Source organism: Diceros bicornis, chromosome 5 (assembly GCF_020826845.1).
Source record: "Diceros bicornis minor isolate mBicDic1 chromosome 5, mDicBic1.mat.cur, whole genome shotgun sequence".
In the NCBI taxonomy this organism is placed as follows: domain Eukaryota; kingdom Metazoa; phylum Chordata; class Mammalia; order Perissodactyla; family Rhinocerotidae; genus Diceros; species Diceros bicornis.
In genome coordinates this window covers 76,095,971-76,110,860 of record NC_080744.1, presented here as the reverse complement: position 1 = coordinate 76,110,860, position 14,890 = coordinate 76,095,971, and the positions used below count along the sequence as shown (strand labels likewise).

General features: G+C 61.2%; 5 non-coding genes across 5 annotated transcripts; all 5 read left to right on the top strand.

Moving 5' to 3' along the window:
- The first annotated feature begins 2,511 nt into the window (after positions 1 to 2,511).
- Positions 2,512 to 2,604, top strand: LOC131406634 (small nucleolar RNA SNORD116). The gene has a single exon (XR_009220267.1). It is a non-coding gene; the product is annotated as a small nucleolar RNA SNORD116 (small nucleolar RNA).
- Positions 2,605 to 5,203: 2,599 nt separating this feature from the next.
- LOC131406582 (small nucleolar RNA SNORD116) lies at positions 5,204 to 5,297 on the top strand. Its single transcript, XR_009220220.1, has one exon. It is a non-coding gene; the product is annotated as a small nucleolar RNA SNORD116 (small nucleolar RNA).
- Positions 5,298 to 7,907: 2,610 nt separating this feature from the next.
- Positions 7,908 to 8,000, top strand: LOC131406633 (small nucleolar RNA SNORD116). The gene has a single exon (XR_009220266.1). It is a non-coding gene; the product is annotated as a small nucleolar RNA SNORD116 (small nucleolar RNA).
- Positions 8,001 to 10,599: 2,599 nt separating this feature from the next.
- On the top strand, positions 10,600 to 10,693 carry LOC131406581 (small nucleolar RNA SNORD116). The gene has a single exon (XR_009220219.1). It is a non-coding gene; the product is annotated as a small nucleolar RNA SNORD116 (small nucleolar RNA).
- A 2,610-nt stretch (positions 10,694 to 13,303) lies between these two features.
- Positions 13,304 to 13,396, top strand: LOC131406632 (small nucleolar RNA SNORD116). The gene has a single exon (XR_009220265.1). It is a non-coding gene; the product is annotated as a small nucleolar RNA SNORD116 (small nucleolar RNA).
- Positions 13,397 to 14,890: the final 1,494 nt, after the last annotated feature.

Genomic DNA, 14,890 nt, shown 5'->3' with positions numbered 1-14,890 from the left:
CTCGCCTTGGGGCTCGTTCCCTTCTCCGCATTCGTTGGGCGTCCGTCAATCGGAGGTCCTGGGTGAATGGCCTGGCTCTCGCACGGCGTGGCTGCCAGCTCGCATCCTAGGGTTAGGTGTCGGCGCTGGCATAGGCCCCGTGAGCTCACGGCGTTGTGTCTGCGTGGGCCTGGTTCCCGCTTCAGACGAAACCCCTCGGGGGTCTGCGTCTCAGAGCTGAACAGCAGAAGTCCCCGTGGTTTCTGATTAGAGGCCCAGGCCAGACAGGGAGCCATTACCCCTTCACTGCCTTTTGGCTTGGTGAGGCAACCGGAGCGTCCGTCGGGGTTTGGGGCAGGCGGCAGAGTTCAGGCTAAGGCTGCGGTCCTGCAGGTGGAGTTCCTCTGCGTGACCCACTCGCCCGATCCTCACAAAGGCGCCCAAAGGTGGACTGTGCTGTGCACCTCACGCTTGTGTCAAGACGCTGTGCCGGCTGATGGCTTGTACGGTGGGGGGAAGGGCACAGAGAGGACAGGTCCTAGTGTGATGCCATGGGCTTCCAGGGGACGGACTGTCTCGTTGTGTTCCAAGTGCCGTCATGGGCTTGTCAGGGATGTCTCCTGGCTCTGACGGGGCTGCCACTTGGTGCGTACCAGAGAAGGCTTGCGGGCCCGTGTGTATGCACTGTGGTAGGTGACCCTTGTGGTGGGTGGCATGTCTGTTCCAGAGTGGTGGCGCCAAATGGTTCCCTTCCTGGTCCCTTGAAGAGGGCCACTGGCTCGGGACTGCGGGCCGGCCACCGCTGCTCATGGAGTCCTTAGGCGAACGTTGTCTCTGATCCTCTGCCCTCTGATCTTGGGCACGGAGTTTGCAAGGAGAAAGTGTACCTCCAGGCTGGTCCACTTTTCCTGGCACAGTTGGATCATTCCCCCTCGGAGGACTTTAGCCGTATCTGTGGAAGCCCGTGGGCGTGCCAGAGACGGGGGCTGTTGCTGTGACCCGAGGCGCACTGCCCCGGAGAGACGTGTAGCTTGGGAAACGTCCACGTCTCCTTGCGTGGAGTGCGTGTCCTAGTTTAAGTCTTGCTCTCGTCTTCCTGGGTGAAGCCAGCCTTTGAGCCATGGGAGGTCGTTTGTGGTGTAAGAGGTGTCGAAGAAGGCGTCAACGGTTGAAGCTGGTGGGTCGAGTTAGGCAAAGTCAAAATTCCTGCATGGCTGACCTCCCTGAGGCTCACTTCTCCCCCATGTGTGTGTAGTGTTCCAGGCACCTCTTGGGGGACTTGTTTTGAAGGCCCGGGGGTGCTGCTTTGGACGGGGCAGCCGTGTGTTGACCGATTCCCGGAAGGCCAGGTTCCAAAGAGCGGCCGGCTGTGGAAATGCCAGGTCCCTGGATGGGAATTTGCTCGAGGTTCAGTCGGGTTTTAGCGTGGGTCATGGTGGCCGTAGACCTCCACCTCCCGGCGGGTTTCCTGCTGGCCCGCGGTGGGCATTTCGTATTAGTTAGGTCGAAGAGGTACCTGGCCTGAAGTGGCGGGGCCACTTCAGATTGAGATGGGCTGCTTCTTCCCTATAGCCCGTGTCCCCGTGGTGGAGGCCCTCGAGTCGGCGGTTTAGTTACGGCGGTGGCCACTGCGTTCGCCTCAAGTGCGGTTCACGTGGGGCGGCTTGCGGGGACCCAAGGTCCAGCTAGCCTTAGCATCCGCAATCGGGCGGAGCGTGTGCCTGCTAGCGTCTCGTTTTCCGTTGGTCAGAAGGAGTGGCTGTGACAGAGGGAGTCTGGGGCCTAGTGGAGCAGCCTTCCCTAGAGGTCAGCCGCCTGACCAGTAGGGGTCAAAGTTGGCGTCGTTTCTTGGGAAGTCACCGGTCCTCCGCCGTCGTGTGGCAGGGCTTGAGGCCAGGGGGTCTGTGCGGAAGACGAGCCTTTTCAGGGGCTTCGGCCTCCGCACCCGAAGACACGCACACGCACCTAGCTGCACACCGTCCCGCCCTGGTGGTGTCACACACACACGCCTTCCGTCGTGGCTGAGGGAAAGAGGTAGAGGGCAGGAAGATGCAGGGCTTGCCCCGGGGGAATCCTTGGCCTGGATCTTGTTCCCTAAGACCCTGGCTACGTTTCTCAAGCAGCCATGTGATTTGTCTGCACTTCTCAGGTGGAATCTCCGTGCAAAGCTTGCCGTCGACCAGGAAGAGAAGAGCTGCCTGTCCTCCGTTGAGCGGAGATGCGAGGGAATCCCGGAAGAGGCGTGGCTTACGGTGCGCGCCGGCCCCGTGGATCGCTTAGGACGGTAAGAATTCCTTTGCACCCAGCTGATGCCGTTGGCTTTAGGATTCGTGGAGCGGCCTTGGAGGCTTCTTGTCCGCGTGTCCCCAGGGGCATGCGGGGTCACGCTCTAAGGGTGGATGGAGAGTTCCCCTTGCTCGTTGGCTTGGATCCTGGATTCTCCAGGCTGCTGGCGGCCTCTGAGGTGATGGGCTCACCCGCTGCGCCACCCAGCCTCCCTTGTGACAACTTCCAGCTGCCCAGAAGGTGCTCGGATCGATGATGACTCCCTCAAATGCATTCCTTGGAAATCTGAACACAATGAGTGAGAACTCACTACCGTCGTTCTCATCGAAACTGAGGTCCAGCACCTTGTCTTCCCCAAGGTTGACAGGAGTGAGGGACAGCTTCTCGTTGATCACGCTCGTGCAGCCACCACCAGGGCGTCAGCATCCTAGGGTCTCCCGTCTTTGCATCAGTAGTTTGACCGCTTTAGTTGGGCGTTCACGAATCGGAGGGGCTTGGTCGAATGGCCAGCCGCTGCTGGCGTGGCGGCCCGGTGGCATCCCAGTTGTAGAGTCGGAGAGGGTGGCGTTGCCACAGGCCCAGGGAGTTCCCGGCAGGGAGTATGTGTTGGCCAGGTTCTGGCTTGAGACGTAGCCCCGGGGGTCTGTGTCTCGAAGGCGAACGGCAGACTCTTCCCTGGTTTCTGGTCGGAGCCCCTGTTTCGGCCAGGCAAGTAGCAGTAGCTGTTCTTGCCTTGCTGCTCGGTGAGGAGGTTTGATCGGCCCGTGGGTTTGGGGGCGGGGTCCGAGGAACTAGGCCCCAGTGCTGCCGTTGGCAGCTCTTGTATTGCACCTCGTCACCCGGTCGACACAAAGGGGGCCCAAGATCGGCTGCGATGTGGACCCAGCACTGAGATCAAGACACTGTGGTGGCTGACGCGGTGGACAGGGAGGGTAGGGCACGGAGAGGACCGGTCGTAGCGTGATTCCACGGGCTTCCATAGGCTGTACCGCCTGGTTGTGTTCCAGCCTCTGCCGTGGGCTTGCCAGGGGTGCCGTTGGGCCCTAAGGGGGCTGCCGCCTGGTGCCTGCCAGGGAAGGCTTCGGGGTCCGTGAGGATGCGCTGAGGTAGAGGACCTTTACGGTAGGTGGCATCTCACTTCCTGAGGAGTGGCGCTCAGTGGTTCTCTTCCTGGTGCCTTGAAGAGATCGAGAGGCCCACGACTGCCCGCCAGCCACCTCTGCTCCACATTGCTTAGGCGAACGTTCTGTCTGCCCCTTTGCCCCCTCGGGCACGGAGCTTCCAAGGTGAAAGCGTTACTCCAGGAGAGTTTGCTTTTCCTGGGCCGGGTGGCTGACATCCTCCTGGCAGGGGTTGGGATTCCTTTGTGGAAGCCTGTGGGCGTGGCCGAGACCGAGAGTGCTGCGATCCTAGGCGCCCTGCCCCGGGGACAGACGTCTAGCGTGGAGGAGGACCACGTCTCCTTGTGTGGGAGCTGTGTCCTCGTTTGCTTGTTTGTCTTGTCTTCGTGGAGGAAGCGTTTGTCCTCTCTGTGAGATCGTCTGTGGTGTCAGGGGGCCAAAGGGAAGGGGTCAGAGGTTGAATGGGATGGGGTCGACTCATGCACGGTCAGAATTCCCTTAGGGCCGTCCCGCGTGAGGCTCCCTGGCCCTCGTGCAGCCGCAGTGTTGGGGGCTCCAACGAGGGGGACTTGTTTTGCAGGCGTGAGGATGCTGCTTGTTTGGAGCAGGCAGGCAGGGGCTTGAACGTTTCCTAGAAGGCCAGCAGGCCAGCCGGCAACCCGCTGGCTGTGGAAATGCCAGGTGCCAGGTGCCCGGGCGGGAATTTGCTGTGGTTTGAGTCGGGTTTTACCCTGGGTCGTGGTGGCTGAAGACCACCCGTTCCAGTGGGGTCTCCTGCCGGCCCGCTGAGGGCCTTTGGGCTTAGTGAGGCCAAACCGGAGCCCGGTCTGAAGTCGTTTGGCCACTTCAGTTGAAGACGGGCTGCTTGTGTTCTGCTGCCCGTGTCCCCGTGCGGCCAGCTTTCCTGTCAGTCATTTTGCTCTGCTGGCAGCCGCATTTCCGTCACGTGCGGTTCACCTGAGGCGGCTCGTGGGGACACGATGTCCACGTTGACATCACATCCACGGTCGGCGCGAGGCTGTCTGTAGCTTCTCGGTGCCCTTTGCTCAGAAGGAGTGGTTCTCAGAGAGGGAGCTCGTGGCCAATTTGAGCAGCCTCCAGAGGTCAAAGTTGGCGTTCCCGCTTTGGAAGTCACCGGTCTCCTGCATCGGGTGGTGGGGCACGAGGCCAGGCGTCTGTGCGGACGGCATGCTTTTTCAGGTGCCGAGGTCTCCGCACACGAACACACACGCACGGGCGCACGCGCGCACGCCCAGTCCTGCATACCTGCCTCCACTCGTGGTGTCACACACGCCTTCGGTCACCCGTAAGGGATAGAGGTAGAGGACAAGCAGATGGCAGGTGACCCCGGGGGAAACTCTGGCCTGGATCTTGTTATCTGACCCCCTGGGTACGTTTCTCAAGCAGGCGTGTGATGTCTCTACCCTTGTCAGGGGCAAGTGCCGTGCGAAGCTCGCTGCCGGCCACAGAGAGAGAAGACCTTCGTGTCCTTTGATGAGCCGAGGTGCGAGGGAACGGCGGAAGTAGTGTGGCCCAGGATGCGCACGGTGCCCGTGGGTGGCTCAGGACGGTAAGCCTTACGTTGTCGCCAGTTCTGCCTTTGGCCCTGGGCTCTCGTGGACCTGCCTTAGAGGCTGTCTGTCCGCGTGTCCCCAGTGGCATGCGGGCTCGTGCTCTAAGGGTGGATCGACTGTTCCTCTCGCTCGGTGGCTTGGCTCTGGATTCTCCAGGCTGCTGGCGGACTCGGAGGCGATGGGCTCACCCGCTGAGCCGGCCAGCCTGTCCTCTGACTTGTTCCAGGTTCCCAGAATGTGCTCGGATCGATGATGACTCCCTCATATGCATTCCTTGGAAAATCTGAACAAAATGAGTGAGAACTCACTACCGTCGTTCTCATCGAAACTGAGGTCCAGCACGTTGTCTTCCCCAGGGACGGCAGGAGTGAGGGACAGCTTCCCCTTGGTCACACTCGTCCAAACACCAGCCCAGGGCGTCAGCGTGTGAGAGCCTCTCGCCTTGGGGCTCGTTCCCTTCTCCGCATTCGTTGGGCGTCCGTCAATCGGAGGTCCTGGGTGAATGGCCTGGCTCTCGCACGGCGTGGCTGCCAGCTCGCATCCTAGGGTTAGGTGTCGGCGCTGGCATAGGCCCCGTGAGCTCACGGCGTTGTGTCTGCGTGGGCCTGGTTCCCGCTTCAGACGAAACCCCTCGGGGGTCTGCGTCTCAGAGCTGAACAGCAGAAGTCCCCGTGGTTTCTGATTAGAGGCCCAGGCCAGACAGGGAGCCATTACCCCTTCACTGCCTTTTGGCTTGGTGAGGCAACCGGAGCGTCCGTCGGGGTTTGGGGCAGGCGGCAGAGTTCAGGCTAAGGCTGCGGTCCTGCAGGTGGAGTTCCTCTGCGTGACCCACTCGCCCGATCCTCACAAAGGCGCCCAAAGGTGGACTGTGCTGTGCACCTCACGCTTGTGTCAAGACGCTGTGCCGGCTGATGGCTTGTACGGTGGGGGGAAGGGCACAGAGAGGACAGGTCCTAGTGTGATGCCATGGGCTTCCAGGGGACGGACTGTCTCGTTGTGTTCCAAGTGCCGTCATGGGCTTGTCAGGGATGTCTCCTGGCTCTGACGGGGCTGCCACTTGGTGCGTACCAGAGAAGGCTTGCGGGCCCGTGTGTATGCACTGTGGTAGGTGACCCTTGTGGTGGGTGGCATGTCTGTTCCAGAGTGGTGGCGCCAAATGGTTCCCTTCCTGGTCCCTTGAAGAGGGCCACTGGCTCGGGACTGCGGGCCGGCCACCGCTGCTCATGGAGTCCTTAGGCGAACGTTGTCTCTGATCCTCTGCCCTCTGATCTTGGGCACGGAGTTTGCAAGGAGAAAGTGTACCTCCAGGCTGGTCCACTTTTCCTGGCACAGTTGGATCATTCCCCCTCGGAGGACTTTAGCCGTATCTGTGGAAGCCCGTGGGCGTGCCAGAGACGGGGGCTGTTGCTGTGACCCGAGGCGCACTGCCCCGGAGAGACGTGTAGCTTGGGAAACGTCCACGTCTCCTTGCGTGGAGTGCGTGTCCTAGTTTAAGTCTTGCTCTCGTCTTCCTGGGTGAAGCCAGCCTTTGAGCCATGGGAGGTCGTTTGTGGTGTAAGAGGTGTCGAAGAAGGCGTCAACGGTTGAAGCTGGTGGGTCGAGTTAGGCAAAGTCAAAATTCCTGCATGGCTGACCTCCCTGAGGCTCACTTCTCCCCCATGTGTGTGTAGTGTTCCAGGCACCTCTTGGGGGACTTGTTTTGAAGGCCCGGGGGTGCTGCTTTGGACGGGGCAGCCGTGTGTTGACCGATTCCCGGAAGGCCAGGTTCCAAAGAGCGGCCGGCTGTGGAAATGCCAGGGCCCTGGATGGGAATTTGCTCGAGGTTCAGTCGGGTTTTAGCGTGGGTCATGGTGGCCGTAGACCTCCACCTCCCGGCGGGTTTCCTGCTGGCCCGCGGTGGGCATTTCGTATTAGTTAGGTCGAAGAGGTACCTGGCCTGAAGTGGCGGGGCCACTTCAGATTGAGATGGGCTGCTTCTTCCCTATAGCCCGTGTCCCCGTGGTGGAGGCCCTCGAGTCGGCGGTTTAGTTACGGCGGTGGCCACTGCGTTCGCCTCAAGTGCGGTTCACGTGGGGCGGCTTGCGGGGACCCAAGGTCCAGCTAGCCTTAGCATCCGCAATCGGGCGGAGCGTGTGCCTGCTAGCGTCTCGTTTTCCGTTGGTCAGAAGGAGTGGCTGTGACAGAGGGAGTCTGGGGCCTAGTGGAGCAGCCTTCCCTAGAGGTCAGCCGCCTGACCAGTAGGGGTCAAAGTTGGCGTCGTTTCTTGGGAAGTCACCGGTCCTCCGCCGTCGTGTGGCAGGGCTTGAGGCCAGGGGGTCTGTGCGGAAGACGAGCCTTTTCAGGGGCTTCGGCCTCCGCACCCGAAGACACGCACACGCACCTAGCTGCACACCGTCCCGCCCTGGTGGTGTCACACACACACGCCTTCCGTCGTGGCTGAGGGAAAGAGGTAGAGGGCAGGAAGATGCAGGGCTTGCCCCGGGGGAATCCTTGGCCTGGATCTTGTTCCCTAAGACCCTGGCTACGTTTCTCAAGCAGCCATGTGATTTGTCTGCACTTCTCAGGTGGAATCTCCGTGCAAAGCTTGCCGTCGACCAGGAAGAGAAGAGCTGCCTGTCCTCCGTTGAGCGGAGATGCGAGGGAATCCCGGAAGAGGCGTGGCTTACGGTGCGCGCCGGCCCCGTGGATCGCTTAGGACGGTAAGAATTCCTTTGCACCCAGCTGATGCCGTTGGCTTTAGGATTCGTGGAGCGGCCTTGGAGGCTTCTTGTCCGCGTGTCCCCAGGGGCATGCGGGGTCACGCTCTAAGGGTGGATGGAGAGTTCCCCTTGCTCGTTGGCTTGGATCCTGGATTCTCCAGGCTGCTGGCGGCCTCTGAGGTGATGGGCTCACCCGCTGCGCCACCCAGCCTCCCTTGTGACAACTTCCAGCTGCCCAGAAGGTGCTCGGATCGATGATGACTCCCTCAAATGCATTCCTTGGAAATCTGAACACAATGAGTGAGAACTCACTACCGTCGTTCTCATCGAAACTGAGGTCCAGCACCTTGTCTTCCCCAAGGTTGACAGGAGTGAGGGACAGCTTCTCGTTGATCACGCTCGTGCAGCCACCACCAGGGCGTCAGCATCCTAGGGTCTCCCGTCTTTGCATCAGTAGTTTGACCGCTTTAGTTGGGCGTTCACGAATCGGAGGGGCTTGGTCGAATGGCCAGCCGCTGCTGGCGTGGCGGCCCGGTGGCATCCCAGTTGTAGAGTCGGAGAGGGTGGCGTTGCCACAGGCCCAGGGAGTTCCCGGCAGGGAGTATGTGTTGGCCAGGTTCTGGCTTGAGACGTAGCCCCGGGGGTCTGTGTCTCGAAGGCGAACGGCAGACTCTTCCCTGGTTTCTGGTCGGAGCCCCTGTTTCGGCCAGGCAAGTAGCAGTAGCTGTTCTTGCCTTGCTGCTCGGTGAGGAGGTTTGATCGGCCCGTGGGTTTGGGGGCGGGGTCCGAGGAACTAGGCCCCAGTGCTGCCGTTGGCAGCTCTTGTATTGCACCTCGTCACCCGGTCGACACAAAGGGGGCCCAAGATCGGCTGCGATGTGGACCCAGCACTGAGATCAAGACACTGTGGTGGCTGACGCGGTGGACAGGGAGGGTAGGGCACGGAGAGGACCGGTCGTAGCGTGATTCCACGGGCTTCCATAGGCTGTACCGCCTGGTTGTGTTCCAGCCTCTGCCGTGGGCTTGCCAGGGGTGCCGTTGGGCCCTAAGGGGGCTGCCGCCTGGTGCCTGCCAGGGAAGGCTTCGGGGTCCGTGAGGATGCGCTGAGGTAGAGGACCTTTACGGTAGGTGGCATCTCACTTCCTGAGGAGTGGCGCTCAGTGGTTCTCTTCCTGGTGCCTTGAAGAGATCGAGAGGCCCACGACTGCCCGCCAGCCACCTCTGCTCCACATTGCTTAGGCGAACGTTCTGTCTGCCCCTTTGCCCCCTCGGGCACGGAGCTTCCAAGGTGAAAGCGTTACTCCAGGAGAGTTTGCTTTTCCTGGGCCGGGTGGCTGACATCCTCCTGGCAGGGGTTGGGATTCCTTTGTGGAAGCCTGTGGGCGTGGCCGAGACCGAGAGTGCTGCGATCCTAGGCGCCCTGCCCCGGGGACAGACGTCTAGCGTGGAGGAGGACCACGTCTCCTTGTGTGGGAGCTGTGTCCTCGTTTGCTTGTTTGTCTTGTCTTCGTGGAGGAAGCGTTTGTCCTCTCTGTGAGATCGTCTGTGGTGTCAGGGGGCCAAAGGGAAGGGGTCAGAGGTTGAATGGGATGGGGTCGACTCATGCACGGTCAGAATTCCCTTAGGGCCGTCCCGCGTGAGGCTCCCTGGCCCTCGTGCAGCCGCAGTGTTGGGGGCTCCAACGAGGGGGACTTGTTTTGCAGGCGTGAGGATGCTGCTTGTTTGGAGCAGGCAGGCAGGGGCTTGAACGTTTCCTAGAAGGCCAGCAGGCCAGCCGGCAACCCGCTGGCTGTGGAAATGCCAGGTGCCAGGTGCCCGGGCGGGAATTTGCTGTGGTTTGAGTCGGGTTTTACCCTGGGTCGTGGTGGCTGAAGACCACCCGTTCCAGTGGGGTCTCCTGCCGGCCCGCTGAGGGCCTTTGGGCTTAGTGAGGCCAAACCGGAGCCCGGTCTGAAGTCGTTTGGCCACTTCAGTTGAAGACGGGCTGCTTGTGTTCTGCTGCCCGTGTCCCCGTGCGGCCAGCTTTCCTGTCAGTCATTTTGCTCTGCTGGCAGCCGCATTTCCGTCACGTGCGGTTCACCTGAGGCGGCTCGTGGGGACACGATGTCCACGTTGACATCACATCCACGGTCGGCGCGAGGCTGTCTGTAGCTTCTCGGTGCCCTTTGCTCAGAAGGAGTGGTTCTCAGAGAGGGAGCTCGTGGCCAATTTGAGCAGCCTCCAGAGGTCAAAGTTGGCGTTCCCGCTTTGGAAGTCACCGGTCTCCTGCATCGGGTGGTGGGGCACGAGGCCAGGCGTCTGTGCGGACGGCATGCTTTTTCAGGTGCCGAGGTCTCCGCACACGAACACACACGCACGGGCGCACGCGCGCACGCCCAGTCCTGCATACCTGCCTCCACTCGTGGTGTCACACACGCCTTCGGTCACCCGTAAGGGATAGAGGTAGAGGACAAGCAGATGGCAGGTGACCCCGGGGGAAACTCTGGCCTGGATCTTGTTATCTGACCCCCTGGGTACGTTTCTCAAGCAGGCGTGTGATGTCTCTACCCTTGTCAGGGGCAAGTGCCGTGCGAAGCTCGCTGCCGGCCACAGAGAGAGAAGACCTTCGTGTCCTTTGATGAGCCGAGGTGCGAGGGAACGGCGGAAGTAGTGTGGCCCAGGATGCGCACGGTGCCCGTGGGTGGCTCAGGACGGTAAGCCTTACGTTGTCGCCAGTTCTGCCTTTGGCCCTGGGCTCTCGTGGACCTGCCTTAGAGGCTGTCTGTCCGCGTGTCCCCAGTGGCATGCGGGCTCGTGCTCTAAGGGTGGATCGACTGTTCCTCTCGCTCGGTGGCTTGGCTCTGGATTCTCCAGGCTGCTGGCGGACTCGGAGGCGATGGGCTCACCCGCTGAGCCGGCCAGCCTGTCCTCTGACTTGTTCCAGGTTCCCAGAATGTGCTCGGATCGATGATGACTCCCTCATATGCATTCCTTGGAAAATCTGAACAAAATGAGTGAGAACTCACTACCGTCGTTCTCATCGAAACTGAGGTCCAGCACGTTGTCTTCCCCAGGGACGGCAGGAGTGAGGGACAGCTTCCCCTTGGTCACACTCGTCCAAACACCAGCCCAGGGCGTCAGCGTGTGAGAGCCTCTCGCCTTGGGGCTCGTTCCCTTCTCCGCATTCGTTGGGCGTCCGTCAATCGGAGGTCCTGGGTGAATGGCCTGGCTCTCGCACGGCGTGGCTGCCAGCTCGCATCCTAGGGTTAGGTGTCGGCGCTGGCATAGGCCCCGTGAGCTCACGGCGTTGTGTCTGCGTGGGCCTGGTTCCCGCTTCAGACGAAACCCCTCGGGGGTCTGCGTCTCAGAGCTGAACAGCAGAAGTCCCCGTGGTTTCTGATTAGAGGCCCAGGCCAGACAGGGAGCCATTACCCCTTCACTGCCTTTTGGCTTGGTGAGGCAACCGGAGCGTCCGTCGGGGTTTGGGGCAGGCGGCAGAGTTCAGGCTAAGGCTGCGGTCCTGCAGGTGGAGTTCCTCTGCGTGACCCACTCGCCCGATCCTCACAAAGGCGCCCAAAGGTGGACTGTGCTGTGCACCTCACGCTTGTGTCAAGACGCTGTGCCGGCTGATGGCTTGTACGGTGGGGGGAAGGGCACAGAGAGGACAGGTCCTAGTGTGATGCCATGGGCTTCCAGGGGACGGACTGTCTCGTTGTGTTCCAAGTGCCGTCATGGGCTTGTCAGGGATGTCTCCTGGCTCTGACGGGGCTGCCACTTGGTGCGTACCAGAGAAGGCTTGCGGGCCCGTGTGTATGCACTGTGGTAGGTGACCCTTGTGGTGGGTGGCATGTCTGTTCCAGAGTGGTGGCGCCAAATGGTTCCCTTCCTGGTCCCTTGAAGAGGGCCACTGGCTCGGGACTGCGGGCCGGCCACCGCTGCTCATGGAGTCCTTAGGCGAACGTTGTCTCTGATCCTCTGCCCTCTGATCTTGGGCACGGAGTTTGCAAGGAGAAAGTGTACCTTCAGGCTGGTCCACTTTTCCTGGCACAGTTGGATCATTCCCCCTCGGAGGACTTTAGCCGTATCTGTGGAAGCCCGTGGGCGTGCCAGAGACGGGGGCTGTTGCTGTGACCCGAGGCGCACTGCCCCGGAGAGACGTGTAGCTTGGGAAACGTCCACGTCTCCTTGCGTGGAGTGCGTGTCCTAGTTTAAGTCTTGCTCTCGTCTTCCTGGGTGAAGCCAGCCTTTGAGCCATGGGAGGTCGTTTGTGGTGTAAGAGGTGTCGAAGAAGGCGTCAACGGTTGAAGCTGGTGGGTCGAGTTAGGCAAAGTCAAAATTCCTGCATGGCTGACCTCCCTGAGGCTCACTTCTCCCCGATGTGTGTGTAGTGTTCCAGGCACCTCTTGGGGGACTTGTTTTGAAGGCCCGGGGGTGCTACTTTGGACGGGGCAGCCGTGTGTTGACCGATTCCCGGAAGGCCAGGTTCCAAAGAGCGGCCGGCTGTGGAAATGCCAGGGCCCTGGATGGGAATTTGCTCGAGGTTCAGTCGGGTTTTAGCGTGGGTCATGGTGGCCGTAGACCTCCACCTCCCGGCGGGTTTCCTGCTGGCCCGCGGTGGGCATTTCGTATTAGTTAGGTCGAAGAGGTACCTGGCCTGAAGTGGCGGGGCCACTTCAGATTGAGATGGGCTGCTTCTTCCCTATAGCCCGTGTCCCCGTGGTGGAGGCCCTCGAGTCGGCGGTTTAGTTACGGCGGTGGCCACTGCGTTCGCCTCAAGTGCGGTTCACGTGGGGCGGCTTGCGGGGACCCAAGGTCCAGCTAGCCTTAGCATCCGCAATCGGGCGGAGCGTGTGCCTGCTAGCGTCTCGTTTTCCGTTGGTCAGAAGGAGTGGCTGTGACAGAGGGAGTCTGGGGCCTAGTGGAGCAGCCTTCCCTAGAGGTCAGCCGCCTGACCAGTAGGGGTCAAAGTTGGCGTCGTTTCTTGGGAAGTCACCGGTCCTCCGCCGTCGTGTGGCAGGGCTTGAGGCCAGGGGGTCTGTGCGGAAGACGAGCCTTTTCAGGGGCTTCGGCCTCCGCACCCGAAGACACGCACACGCACCTAGCTGCACACCGTCCCGCCCTGGTGGTGTCACACACACACGCCTTCCGTCGTGGCTGAGGGAAAGAGGTAGAGGGCAGGAAGATGCAGGGCTTGCCCCGGGGGAATCCTTGGCCTGGATCTTGTTCCCTAAGACCCTGGCTACGTTTCTCAAGCAGCCATGTGATTTGTCTGCACTTCTCAGGTGGAATCTCCGTGCAAAGCTTGCCGTCGACCAGGAAGAGAAGAGCTGCCTGTCCTCCGTTGAGCGGAGATGCGAGGGAATCCCGGAAGAGGCGTGGCTTACGGTGCGCGCCGGCCCCGTGGATCGCTTAGGACGGTAAGAATTCCTTTGCACCCAGCTGATGCCGTTGGCTTTAGGATTCGTGGAGCGGCCTTGGAGGCTTCTTGTCCGCGTGTCCCCAGGGGCATGCGGGGTCACGCTCTAAGGGTGGATGGAGAGTTCCCCTTGCTCGTTGGCTTGGATCCTGGATTCTCCAGGCTGCTGGCGGCCTCTGAGGTGATGGGCTCACCCGCTGCGCCACCCAGCCTCCCTTGTGACAACTTCCAGCTGCCCAGAAGGTGCTCGGATCGATGATGACTCCCTCAAATGCATTCCTTGGAAATCTGAACACAATGAGTGAGAACTCACTACCGTCGTTCTCATCGAAACTGAGGTCCAGCACCTTGTCTTCCCCAAGGTTGACAGGAGTGAGGGACAGCTTCTCGTTGATCACGCTCGTGCAGCCACCACCAGGGCGTCAGCATCCTAGGGTCTCCCGTCTTTGCATCAGTAGTTTGACCGCTTTAGTTGGGCGTTCACGAATCGGAGGGGCTTGGTCGAATGGCCAGCCGCTGCTGGCGTGGCGGCCCGGTGGCATCCCAGTTGTAGAGTCGGAGAGGGTGGCGTTGCCACAGGCCCAGGGAGTTCCCGGCAGGGAGTATGTGTTGGCCAGGTTCTGGCTTGAGACGTAGCCCCGGGGGTCTGTGTCTCGAAGGCGAACGGCAGACTCTTCCCTGGTTTCTGGTCGGAGCCCCTGTTTCGGCCAGGCAAGTAGCAGTAGCTGTTCTTGCCTTGCTGCTCGGTGAGGAGGTTTGATCGGCCCGTGGGTTTGGGGGCGGGGTCCGAGGAACTAGGCCCCAGTGCTGCCGTTGGCAGCTCTTGTATTGCACCTCGTCACCCGGTCGACACAAAGGGGGCCCAAGATCGGCTGCGATGTGGACCCAGCACTGAGATCAAGACACTGTGGTGGCTGACGCGGTGGACAGGGAGGGTAGGGCACGGAGAGGACCGGTCGTAGCGTGATTCCACGGGCTTCCATAGGCTGTACCGCCTGGTTGTGTTCCAGCCTCTGCCGTGGGCTTGCCAGGGGTGCCGTTGGGCCCTAAGGGGGCTGCCGCCTGGTGCCTGCCAGGGAAGGCTTCGGGGTCCGTGAGGATGCGCTGAGGTAGAGGACCTTTACGGTAGGTGGCATCTCACTTCCTGAGGAGTGGCGCTCAGTGGTTCTCTTCCTGGTGCCTTGAAGAGATCGAGAGGCCCACGACTGCCCGCCAGCCACCTCTGCTCCACATTGCTTAGGCGAACGTTCTGTCTGCCCCTTTGCCCCCTCGGGCACGGAGCTTCCAAGGTGAAAGCGTTACTCCAGGAGAGTTTGCTTTTCCTGGGCCGGGTGGCTGACATCCTCCTGGCAGGGGTTGGGATTCCTTTGTGGAAGCCTGTGGGCGTGGCCGAGACCGAGAGTGCTGCGATCCTAGGCGCCCTGCCCCGGGGACAGACGTCTAGCGTGGAGGAGGACCACGTCTCCTTGTGTGGGAGCTGTGTCCTCGTTTGCTTGTTTGTCTTGTCTTCGTGGAGGAAGCGTTTGTCCTCTCTGTGAGATCGTCTGTGGTGTCAGGGGGCCAAAGGGAAGGGGTCAGAGGTTGAATGGGATGGGGTCGACTCATGCACAGTCAGAATTCCCTTAGGGCCGTCCCGCGTGAGGCTCCCTGGCCCTCGTGCAGCCGCAGTGTTGGGGGCTCCAACGAGGGGGACTTGTTTTGCAGGCGTGAGGATGCTGCTTGTTTGGAGCAGGCAGGCAGGGGCTTGAACGTTTCCTAGAAGGCCAGCAGGCCAGCCGGCAACCCGCTGGCTGTGGAAATGCCAGGTGCCAGGTGCCCGGGCGGGAATTTGCTGTG